This window comes from Heteronotia binoei, chromosome 5 (assembly GCF_032191835.1).
Source record: "Heteronotia binoei isolate CCM8104 ecotype False Entrance Well chromosome 5, APGP_CSIRO_Hbin_v1, whole genome shotgun sequence".
Classification (NCBI taxonomy): domain Eukaryota; kingdom Metazoa; phylum Chordata; class Lepidosauria; order Squamata; family Gekkonidae; genus Heteronotia; species Heteronotia binoei.
The window spans coordinates 130641535-130654102 of NC_083227.1; the positions used below are offsets into that span (position 1 = coordinate 130641535).

At 37.3% G+C, this 12568-nt stretch overlaps 1 protein-coding gene across 1 annotated transcript in view; it reads right to left on the reverse strand.

Moving 5' to 3' along the window:
• Nucleotides 1-12568, reverse strand: part of SPOCK1 (SPARC (osteonectin), cwcv and kazal like domains proteoglycan 1) — a 975317-nt gene that overhangs the window by 41578 nt on the left and 921171 nt on the right. The window lies entirely within an intron of this gene.

Genomic DNA, 12568 nt, shown 5'->3' on the forward strand with positions numbered 1-12568 from the left:
TCCCACCCCCCTCATAAATTTCTGCTAAGAGATTAGTGCCCAGCATTAGCCAGTATTTGGTTTTTTTTGGGGGGGGGGGGATTAGAAAGTGGTTCCAGTCAAAAAGAGTATTCTAGCTTTGCATTATCTTTAATGTTTGAATTCACAGATTGGTGCTTTTTATCATTCTTTCCACGAACTCATTCTTAAATTTAAATAACATTTCTTCAAAGAGAAAAGAAGGTTTTCTCCAGCGGCACTGACATGCTTTACAGAAGAATTCACAGCAGAACATCCTAATTCGCTGTGTATTTTAATATAGTTCCTCCAACTATCTCTGATAGGCACTCATAAATGTCAAAGCTAAGAAACCAGACAGGTCTCTGCTTAGTGGGTTTAGAAGAGTGTAATTCTGTTTAGGATTCTCCTCCCCACCATTGAATTTGCAGTTGAAAAGAGTTGGGTAAGAAGAAGATATAACAAGGGAGAGGACAGAAGAGGCAGACACAAGGATAATATAGCTGAGTCATGGGAAAATTCAACTGCATGGACCATTTGCAGCTGAAAATCAAACATCTCTATGGAGCATCCTCAGCAACCAAATAAACCTTTTCATTTTGCTTTGCTTCCTGGAGATATGGAAGCATATGACCAGCTAGATTCCAACAGAACTTTGCATGATACATGGAAGTGACTAAATAAGCGATAGTGAACAGCTGTGATTGGAACATCAAAATGATAACTATTTCAGGAAAAACAGTAGTAGCCCTTTGGGGAAGAAAAAAAATCAAGAAGCACAAAGACATTTCCCTTGTCAAAGTGCAACTCTAGCTTCTGAAACTTGCCAAGGATTTGATCTGGAGAAAATATTTCTAAATAGCCCAGGAAATGCAGGTCAGGTGTGCACTACAGCTGCAAGTGCAACTATTGAATAAAATGGTATTTACTTCTGAGTAGATCAGCACAGGGGTGGAATTCTAGCAGCAGCTCCTTTGCATATTAGGCCACACCCCCCGATGTAGCCAATCCTCTAAGAGCTTACAAAAAAGAGCCTTGTAAACTTCTGGAGGATTGGCTACATCAGGGGTATGCGGCCTAAAATGCAAAGGAGCTCCTGCTAGACTTCCACCCCTGGATCAGCTTAATATAAAAAATACTAATAATAACCAACATGCAAGACAGTCATAAGATATTCATAAGATGTAATTTTTCCTCACACCTGTACAACCAATGACCTTTTATAGGGGTTAAGGTTTCAGTGTGCAAGCCTCTCCTATTCACTTCAATGAGAGACTGTTCTCTGTGAACTTGTTTCCTCCACTGAAGCAAATAGTTTTCAGGTGCTCCATTTTCACAGCACTTTTTCCCATGTTTCCATTTCCCATGTTTTCAGGTGCTCCATTTCCACAGTGGATCATGTATAGGGCTCTTGATACAAATTATAGGCAAAGGGTGTCTATAGGGAAGAACATTAAACAAATACAAGATAACCATGGAAAATAGCTGCCAGGAACAAAAATCACTTTTAACCCAAATAAAATATGGTAAATTGTGATGCTTACAGATGCTACGCAGAATTCATCCTGTTAGTCTCACAATGTCCCTATGAAGTCTTCATGGTGAAATATTTCTAGGACCACAGGTAAATACTAAATGAAAGATGGATGACTGAAAACAACTTTAATAGAAATAGCAACTAAAACACCTTGTACAGCAGACTTTAAGCCTTGCTCAAGGAAAAAATGAGTCATATGATATGATTCTCCTGTCCTCTCTCAGTAGCAAGATTTTCCCTCCATTTTTTTCCCTTTTGTGATTGAACTGCCTTAATTATCTGTTTTCTTCTTTTCTGAAGAACTCTTGCCATTCCACCATGTCAAATATTTTGGCTGGAGGAGGCCACTTTAACTTAACCTTAAATGGCACTCAAGGCGTTTTGAAATTCCAAATTAACAAAATATTTTATTCAACGTAGAAGGGAAAGGTCAGATGAAACCAGGGCCAAAATTTCTAACGTAACAATATAGAACTCTTTTTTTTTTTGCGTTTCAAACAATTTTATTAGTAACATATGGTAATAAATTTCAATTTCTTACATCATTAATAACTAATTTTTTATCTATCCCATATATTACTTTCTACCCACCTCTCCCCCTGTTACTTGACCCCTGCCAGTGTTATATACTTAAAATCTTAATATTAAAGGTACCCTTAATTATTAAGAACCAAATTAATATCCTCTTCCCTCTTGTACTTAGTCATTATCAAAAATTGTCCAATGTCCTTTTATTTTCCACTCTTTTTCTACGTATCTTCTGAACTTTTCCCACTCCATTTTAAATACTTCTAAATCATAGTCTCTTAAGTTAACTTGTCCATTTCACTCCATGTCATAACTTTTACAATCCAATCCCATTTCTCTGGTATTTTTTCTTGCTTCCACAACTGCGCATACAATGTCCTAGCAGCTGAGAGCAAGTACCAGATTAAAGTTCTATCTTCTTTTGGAAATTTTTCCATTTGTAATCCCAACAGTAAAGTCTCTGCAACTTTGTTAAATTTGTATCCCAAGATCTTAGAAATCTCTTGTTGAATCATCTGCCAATACTTTTTCGCTCTTTCACAAGTCCACCACATATGGTAGAAAGAACCTTCAGGTTTTTTACATTTCCAACATCTATCTGGCATCTTATTGTTCATCTTTGCCAACTTTTTAGGAGTCATATACTATCTGTACATCATCTTAAAACAATTTTCTTTGATACTCTGACATGTTGAGAGTTTCATAGAGTTCTTCCACAAATATTCCCATGTGTCCATCTGTATTTCTTTATTTACATTAATTGCCCACTTAATCATTTGAGATTTCACTACTTCATCTTCCGTAGACCATTTTAAAAGTAACTTATAGATTTTCGAAATTAATTTTTCATTATCTCCAAGCAGAACTTTTTCCATTTCTGTTTGTTCTTGTCTTATTCCTTCAGTTTTAAAATCACTTTCTATCAAACTCTTTATTTGTTGCATTTGAAACCAATCATATTTATAATTCAGCTCCTCAGCAGTTTTCAACTCTATTTCACTGCTTTGTATTTTTAATAGTTGATTGTATGACATCCATTTTCCCTCTCCTGACTCAGCTGTTATTTTTATTACTTCCGCCGGTACTATCCATAACGGTCTTCTCTCATCTCCATACTTCTTATATTTCATTCATGTACTTAACAAATTATTTCTTATATAATGGTGAGAGAAAAAAATGTCCATCTTCTTTTTTCCATAATACAAATATGCATGCCAGCGAAATTTATTTCCATGACCTTCCAACACTAAGGGCGTTTTCGCACTTACCTTTTACTGGCGCGACCACCCTCCTCACGCCGGCGGATCTGCAGGGATTTCGCACCAGAAGCGCCAGCGCAGCCAAAAGAGCCGGCAACTTCCGTCGCGGAGCCAGCTCAAACGGAAACCGCCAAGAAGCAGGAAAACGTTTGAGCTGGCTCCGCGACGGAAGTTGCCGGCTCTTTTGGCTGCGCCGGCGCTTCTGGTGCGAAATCCCTGCAGATCCGCCGGCGTGAGGAGGGTGGTCGCGCCAGTAAAAGGTAAGTGCGAAATCAGCCTAAGTTTTCTGTTTAACAGCATTATCCATTCTTTTATCCACACTAAGCAAACTGCTTCCTGATATAATCTTAAATTGGTAGTTGAAATCCACCTCTCTCTTTTGCATCTGTCAAAATTTTCATTTTAATCCTTGGTTTCTTCCCAGCCCACACAAATTCTGAAATTTTTCTTCGCCATTTATCAAATTGTTTACTATCCTTCACAACAGGAATGGTTCGAAACAAATACATTATTCTTGGTAGAATATTCATTTTAATTGCAGCTATTCTACCCAAGAATGACAAATTAAGCTTGTTCCATTTTAACATGTCTTCATCCATTTTACACCATAACTTCTCATAATTATTTTTGAACAGATCAATATTCTTCATTGTTATCTCCACCCCCAGATATTTTAGCTTGGAGGTGACTTTGCAGCCCGTTAGTTTCTGCAATTTTTGTTGTTTATTTATCTGCATATTTTTACACAGAATTTTTGATTTTTCTCTATTAATACAAAGTCCCCCCAACTCCCCATATTCTTGTATTTTAGCTAACAACAAAGGTGTAACTTGTATGGGGTTTTCATTTATAAACATTATATCATCAGCAAAAGCTTGTATTTTTAAGTAAATACTTTTATTCTTAATCCTTCTATATCTTTTTCTTCTTGTATCTGCATCAGTAATATTTCAAGAGTCATTATAAACAACAATGGTGAAAGTGGACAAGCTTTTCTAGTACCTTTGCTGATTTTCATATCTTCTGTAAGATCTGCATTTATACATAACCTTGCGCTTTGTTCTGAATATATTGCTTTTATCATTCTTATAAAGCTTTCTCCAAGCTCTATTTTTTCTATTACTGCAAACATAAAGTCCCAGTTTAAATTGTCAAATGCTTTCTCTGCATCTGCAAAGAATAATGCTACTTCTTTTTCTGGATGTCTTTCAGAATATTCTACAATATATACAACAGTTCTAATATTGTCTCTTATTTGCCTTTTGGAAAGAAAACCTGCTTGATCTTCCTTTATAAAATTTATCAAATGCTGTTTAAGCCGTTCTGCCAGGATTCTTGTATAAATTTTATAGTCATTATTTAATAGCGAAATTGGTCTATGATTTTTTACATTCGTGACATCTCTATCTTCCTTAGGTATCAATGAAATAACAGCTTCCTTCCATGTGTTTGGTATTTTCCCTTTCATTCTTATCGTATTCATCAACTTCTGCAACTTTGGTATTAATTCCTCTTTGAAGATTTAAAAAAAATTAGTTGTATATCCATCCGGTCCAGGTGTTTTTCCATTTTCCATTGCGTTGATTGCTGCTTCAATTTCTATTTTTTCAATTGGATCATTCAAAACTTTTTGCATATTTTCAGTTAAGGGCTCTATTTTTACCCTTTGTAAATATTCATCTATTTTCTCCTTTATTTTAACACCTTTAAATAATTTGGCATAATACTTAAAAAATTCTCTTTTTATTCTTTTTTGGGTAACCACTTCTCTTCTATCTACCACAATTTTATTAATAATTTTACTTTTCCTCTTTTTTTTCAATTGCCAAGCCAAATACTTTCCTGGTTTATTTGCTCCCTCAAAGGTTTTCTGCTGCAATCTTTTCAAACTCCATTCCACTTCTTTATTTAACAAATGTCTCATTTGAGTTTGTAATATTGTAATTTCCCTTATAATTTTCTTTTTCCCTGGCCTTTTTCTCAACTCCCCTTCTTTTTTCTTTATCTCATTTTGAATGTCCAACATCTGTTTCTCTTTTACTCTTTTGTCCTTATTATTCAAAGTAATCAACATTCCTCTTATTACTGCTTTGTAAGCATCCCAGACCATCTGGAAATCTATGTCCTCTTTGTCATTTATTTGGAAAAAGGCTTTAGTTTCATTTTCTAGGTATGTCACTGTTTCTTTATTCTGTAGCAAATCTTCATTCAATCTCCATCTTCTCAACTTCTTGGACAATTTTGTAATCCACATTATTGGGTTATGGTCACCCCCAATCTTAGGTAAAAATCTCTATTTTCCTTGTTATAAGACCTAAATCTTTAGTTCCCCACAACATGTCAATTCTAGAAAAAGTTTTATGTCTTACTGAAAAAAAAGTATAGTCCTGAACCTCAGGGTTAAATTTCCTCCATATATCTTCTAGATTTTTTTGTTTAACCAATTCAAAAAAAGACTTTGGCAGTTTTCCTTCTTTACTGTTGTTTTTTTTTCCCTCCAGACCTGTCCAATGAGTTCTTAACTGTTCCATTAAAATCTCCCATTATCAAAACTTGATCATAGGTCAGTTCATCAAGCTGTTGTATAATGTCTTTTAAAAAAAGCATCCTTTGCACCATTAGGCGCATACAGTCCCAATAGCAACATTTTCTTTCCATTTAATATTGTTTCTACTGCTACAAATCTCCCATCTTTATCTTTAAGCACTAATTTTGGCTCCAATTCTTGTTTAATATAAAAAAAATCACTCCCCTTTTATTCTGTTCAGCCAATGAAAAAAATTCTAGTCCCAATTGTTTATTCCATAAAAAATTGTAATCCTTTTGTTTAATATGCACTTCTTGTAAACAAATTATATTAGTTTTGTTTCTTAATCCAATGAAATGTTGCCCTTCTTTTTTGTGGTGAATTTAGTCCATTTACATTCCAAGACAATAATTTGTAATCCATCATGATGCAAATTCTTTATTTTCTTCATAAAATCTATGCATTTCCTGTGCATTTGTAATTGTGATTCTTTTCCCCTGAAGTTCGAAGCTCAGACCTTCAGGTATTATCCATCTAAATCTTATTCCATTATCTCTTAATTTTTCTGTCAATTTTTATATGTTCTTCTATCATTTATCACTTGCCTTGGCAACTCCTTCATAATTCTTACTCTACTGCCTCCCACTATCAATGTCTTTTCAAAGTTTTTATTCATGATCCTTCCCTCCATTTCCTTTGTCATAAATCTTATAACAACATCTCTTGGTAAGTTGTTTTTCTTGGCATAAAGTGAGTTCACTCTATACATACAGTCATACATGTTTTTAGTCTCTTCAGGATCTTTCTCTAAAAATTCTGCAATTATTTTTATTATATATTATTTTAGATCACCATCTTCCTTTTCGGGTACTCCTCTCAGACGTATCTGAGTCTCCATCAGTTTGCAGTCATGGATTGTCACTTTTTCTTGGATTTTCAACAAGGTGGAATCATATACTTTCATTCTGCCTTCTACCTCCTGCACTTTCTTAGATGTTTCCTCAGTTTTCTTTCTGAGATCCTCCATATCTTTTTTAATCTCTTCAATAATTTCTTTTTTTTTATTCAGTTATCATCTTTCTCATACCTGTCATCATTCTGGCCTCCATTGCTTCTAATTGGTCCTGCATTTTTTCTAATGAAGTAGCCCTTGTACGGGGTTGCTTGTATTCTGACATTTAAAAAACAGCGAAAATTTAGACCTCACCAAATTCAAATTCAACTATCAGATTCAAAAGAATAGGACTTGCCTTTTATAATAAGCCTAATTTCGCCATCCTCCTAACTCCCAAAATCAAGATATTTGTTTTTAAAGTCTTTAAATGTCTCAAAATGGCAGTCGCGACTTTTTTGCTGCTCCTTACAATCATCTGCAAATTTAATAAGCATTCCCTCTTTTCCTTCATCCAAATAATTTATAAAGATGTTAAACAAAATAGCTTCCAGGACAGATCCTTGAGGCATTCCACTTGTCACTCCTCTCCAAGAGGATTCACAAGCACTCTTTGGGTGCGATCTGTCAACCAGTTACAGATCCACCTAACGGTAACAGGATCGAAACCACATTTTACCGACTTGTCAACAAGGACAGTATGTGGAACAGTATCAAAAACCTTACTGAAATCAAGATAAACAATGTCTAGAGCATTGTCAATTAAGCCATGGCCTTCCCAATCTATACTTAATAGACTCCTCTCATCACAGTAGAAACAATAACCATCATTCATCTAAATGTCAAACAAAGGAAATAAGAAGGCAACTTTATGCCAAATGGGCCAATGGCAGCACGTTTGTTCTTATTTTGAACTATAATTTCTATTTCAGTTTCCCATCCAATATTTGGAGCTGCTGTAGAGAAAACCAGGCGAACTGCCGCAAAGAGATTATGCTGCTTACTCCAACACTGAAGTCTGTTTCTGCCAATAGATCAGAAACCAAATGCTTTAATATCCAACTTGGAGTGAGCCAGGGCTGCATAGCTGCAAATAAAATGACTCAGCTGTTCCATGCAGGGCTGAGAAAAAAATATATTTAGAATCTTGCTTTGCAATGAATCCATGACAAATTTGGGTTTGTCAATACCACTGTCCTTTAATGGAATTAAAAGCACACCTAGTAACATCCTCAGTTGGTGATTTGACTGGCAAGTCTAGTCCTTAAAAAATGGTCTAAAAGCAGATTCAAATGCCTTTAAAATTTTGTTTATATATTTATTAAGTTTAGATCTTAATTCATCTTTTTTAGATATCTGAAAATTGCCCAAATCCACTTGGCAGCCAAACAAGTACCATAAGGCGAAGTGGGAAAAAAGAACTTTGAAAAGAGAGCACAAATGGGTTTCTCTGAAACTCTCTGCAGAAATCACAGGAATCATATTGAAATCAATACATGCATAGCAATAGCGGGGGTGGGCCATGCCCCCAGCTTAAGCACCATTACTAATTTATGAACATGGAGTCTATGCCTGTACAGACTGAGAAAGCTACTTTTTCAAACATGAGGCTGATGACCTCTTCCAATATCATCTGGAGAGGTGCTTGAACTGGGTTACTTGGGAACATAACCAAAGCAGTCACCATGGTTATACTAACTGTCACAACATAAATTGATGATAATCATGGATGCAATTGGTAGACTTGTAAAAAAGAAAAAAAATTCTGGAAAGAAATTCATGAGGAGATGCAATTTTTTAAAAAAATTAACTTTGAAATGCAGCCAGAAACGATGCTGCTGGGAATTCTACCTGAAACGATGGAACGAACATTAGATATATGCTAACTGCAGCCAGAACAGTATGGGCAGCTAAGTGGAAAGCTGAGGAATGCCTGAATAAAGAAAGCTGGAAAGATAAAATGGTGGAGTTTGCAACTATTGGCAAAGCTAACTGGGAAAATTATTATGCTTACTGTATGTAAAGGGAGAGATGAATGTAAAATGAACATAACATTTTTTTGTGAAAGAAATTATAAACTTAATTATTGTATAACTACTTTCTGAGTTAACATTACTTATAGATAAGAGATGTAATTTTGACAGACATGTCTGGTTATATAATTGACTATTTCAGCTTATTTAGAAAATTTAAATAGTTAATATATGTTGAATTTGGGGAAAACAGTAATAGCAGAAGACAACTTTGATAACAGTCAAGGAGAAAAATTATGTTTAGAAGCAATTACTGTATTAGAAGACTAGTAAATTTGTATTGTCAAGATAATAACAGAATGTATTGTTAGTGTTATGTATGCGTTGCTTTGAGACTGAAGAAGGGATAGATGCTTATATACAGAGTTGGAAGGGACCTCCAGGTTCAATTAGTCCAACCCCCTGCACAATGCCTCAAAAATACTTCCCCCTAAATTCACAGCATCTTCATTGCTGTCAGATGGCCATCTAGCCGCTGTTTAAAAACCTCCAAGGAAGGAAAGGCCACCACCTTCTGAGGAAGCCTGTTCCACTGAGGAACCACTCTAACGGTCAGGAAGTTCTTGAGCCGGAAATGCTTTTGATTTAATTTCAACCCATTGGTTCTGGTCCTACCTTCTGGGGCCACAAAAAACTATTCCACACTATAATGTACTGGGTTCAAAGCATGAGGACGCCCAAGAGATAGTGAATTCAGCTCTTTATTCAGTGCTTCAGCATAGTGAGATAGGAACAGAACTGTCTGGCAGGACCAATGGCCCTGCTTATATGCATGCAAACCTCCCCACCCAAAACCCCATTACCACCATCCCATTACACACAACTATAGGTTAATAGCTGGCCTAACGATCCCTGATGGACCTCCTTCCTGATTCTCATTACCATAATCCCATTACACACAACTATAGGTCAATAGCTGGCCTAACAATCCCTGATGGGTCTCCTTCCTGAATCCAGGTAGCTATTGTTTTAGGGTCTTAAACTCAGCCAAATCTCTGCTGGCCCTAAGGCCAAACTCCAGTCCCAATACATAATACACACCATCCTCTAGATGACAGCCCTTCAAGTACTTGATGGTGATCATACCACCTCTCAGCTGCCTCCTCTCCAGGCTAAACATGCCCAGCTCCTTCAACCTTTCTTCATAGGACTTGGTCTCCATACCCCTCACCATCTTTGTCGCCCTCCTCTGGACATGTTCCAGCTTGTTTATATCCTTCTTAAAATGTGGTGCCCAAAACTGAACACAATACTCCAGGTGAGGTCTTACCAGAGCAGAGAATAGCGATACCATCACTTCATGTGATCTGGACACTATACTTCTGTTGATACAGCCCAAAATTGCATTTGCCTTTTTAGCTACCACATCACATTGTTGACTCATGTTCAGCATATGGTCCACTAAGATCCCTAGATCCTTTTTGCACATACTGCTGCTAAGACAAGTATCTTCCATCCTATAGCCATGCATTTGATTTTTTCCTACCAAAATGCATAACTTTACATTTATCCCTGTTAAAATTCATCTTATTGGTTTTAGTCCAGTTTTCCAGCTTGTCAAGGTCATCCTGTATCCTGTTTCTGTCTTCTACTGTATTTGTAACCCCTCCCAATTCAGTATCATCTGCAAATTTAATAAGCATTCCCTCTTTTCCTTCATCCAAATAATTTATAAAGATGTTAAACAAAATAGCTTCCAGGACAGATCCTTGAGGCATTCCACTTGTCACTCCTCTCCAAGAGGATTCACAAGCACTCTTTGGGTGCGATCTGTCAACCAGTTACAGATCCACCTAACGGTAACAGGATCGAAACCACATTTTACCGACTTGTCAACAAGGACAGTATGTGGAGCAGTATCAAAAACCTTACTGAAATCAAGATAAACAATGTCTAGAGCATTCCGCTGATTCAGCAAGGTAGTCACTTTCTCAAAAAAAAAGAGATAAGTTAGTCTGACATGACTTCTTGAGAAACCCATGCTGGCTCTTAGTATTCACAGCATCCTTTCTAAATGTTCCAGGATTGACTGTTTGATTATTTGTTCTTAAACGTTTCCAGGTATAGCTGTCAAGCTGATGGATCGGTAGTTACCTGGATCGTCCTTTTCCCCCTTCTAGAAGATGAGGACAACATTCGCCCATCTCCAATCTTCTGGCACCTCTCCTGTTCTCCAAGAACTCTCAAAAATAATAGCCAGAGGCTCAGAAATTACATCTTCGCAGTGGAGGATGGTAAGCAGTGGGGTGCCGCAGGGCTCGGTACTGGGTCCCATGCTCTTTAACTTGTTCATAAATGATTTAGAGTTGGGAGTGAGCAGTGAAGTGGCCAAGTTTGCGGATGACACTAAATTGTTCAGGGTGGTGAGAACCAGAGAGGATTGTGAGGAACTCCAAAGGGAGCTGTTGAGGCTGGGTGAGTGGGCGTCAACGTGGGAGATGTGGTTCAATGTGGCCAAGGGCAAAGTAATGCACATTGGGGCCAAGAATCCCAGCTACAAATACAAGTTGATGGGGTGTGAACTGGCAGAGACTGACCAAGAGAGAGATCTTGGGGTCGTGGTAGATAGCTCACTGAAAATGTCAAGACAGTGTGCGTTTGCAATGAAAAAGGCCAACGCCGTGCTGGGAATTATTAGGAAGGGAATTGAAAACAAGTCAGCCAGTATCATAATGCCCCTGTATAAATCGATGGTGCGGTCTCATTTGGAGTACTGTGTGCAGTTCTGGTCGCCGCACCTCAAAAAGGATATTATAGCATTGGAGAAAGTCCAGAAAAGGGCAACTAGAATGATTAAAGGGCTGGAACACTTTCCCTATGAAGAAAGGTTGAAACGCTTGGGACTCTTTGGCTTGGAGAAACGTCGACTGCGGGGTGACATGATAGAGGTTTACAAAATAATGCATGGAATGGAGAAAGTAGAGAAAGAAGTACTTTTCTCCCTTTCTCACAATACAAGAACTCGTGGGCATTCGATGAAATTGCTGAGCAGACAGATTAAAACGGATAAAAGGAAGTAGTTCTTCACCCAAAGGTTGATTAACATGTGGAATTCACTGCCACAGGAGGTGGTGGCAGCCACAAGCATAGACACCTTCAAGAGGGGTTTAGATAAAAATATGGAGCAGAGGTCCATCAGTGGCTATTAGCCACAGTGTGTGTGTGTGTGTGTGTATAATTTTTTGGGGGCCACTGTGTGACACAGAGTGTTGGACTGGATGGGCCATTGGCCTGATCTAACATGGCTTCTCTTATGTTCTTATCTTCTTATCTGCAAGCTCTTTTAGAACCCTTGGATGCAGTTCATCTGGCCCTGAGGACTTCTTTCATTTAAAGAAACTATGTGTTTATGTACTACCCCTATGCTAATCCTAGGTTGGAACTCCATACCCTCCTTATATGTTCTGTTTATGCCATGTTGAGCACTGTTTCCCTCAGAAGAGAAGACTGAGAAAAAGTAGGAATTGAGCAGATCTGCTCTCTCTTCATTACCTGTTACAATTTCACTTTCCTGCCCTCGCAATGGGCCTACCATGTCCTTGCTCTTTTTCTTACTCTGAACATAAGAAAAGAACCTTTTATTGTTGTTTTTAGCAACTTTGGCCAGCCTAAGTTCATACTGAGCTTTAGCTTTCCTAACTTTTTCTCTACAAGCACTGGTAATTTGTTTATATTCATCCTTGGTAATAAGGCCCGCCTTCCAATTCTTAAAGGAGTCTTTTTTATTTCTCAAGTCTTTAGAAAGTTGTTTATGGAGCCACTTCGGCTTCTTTAGGCTTCTTCCATTTTGTCTTC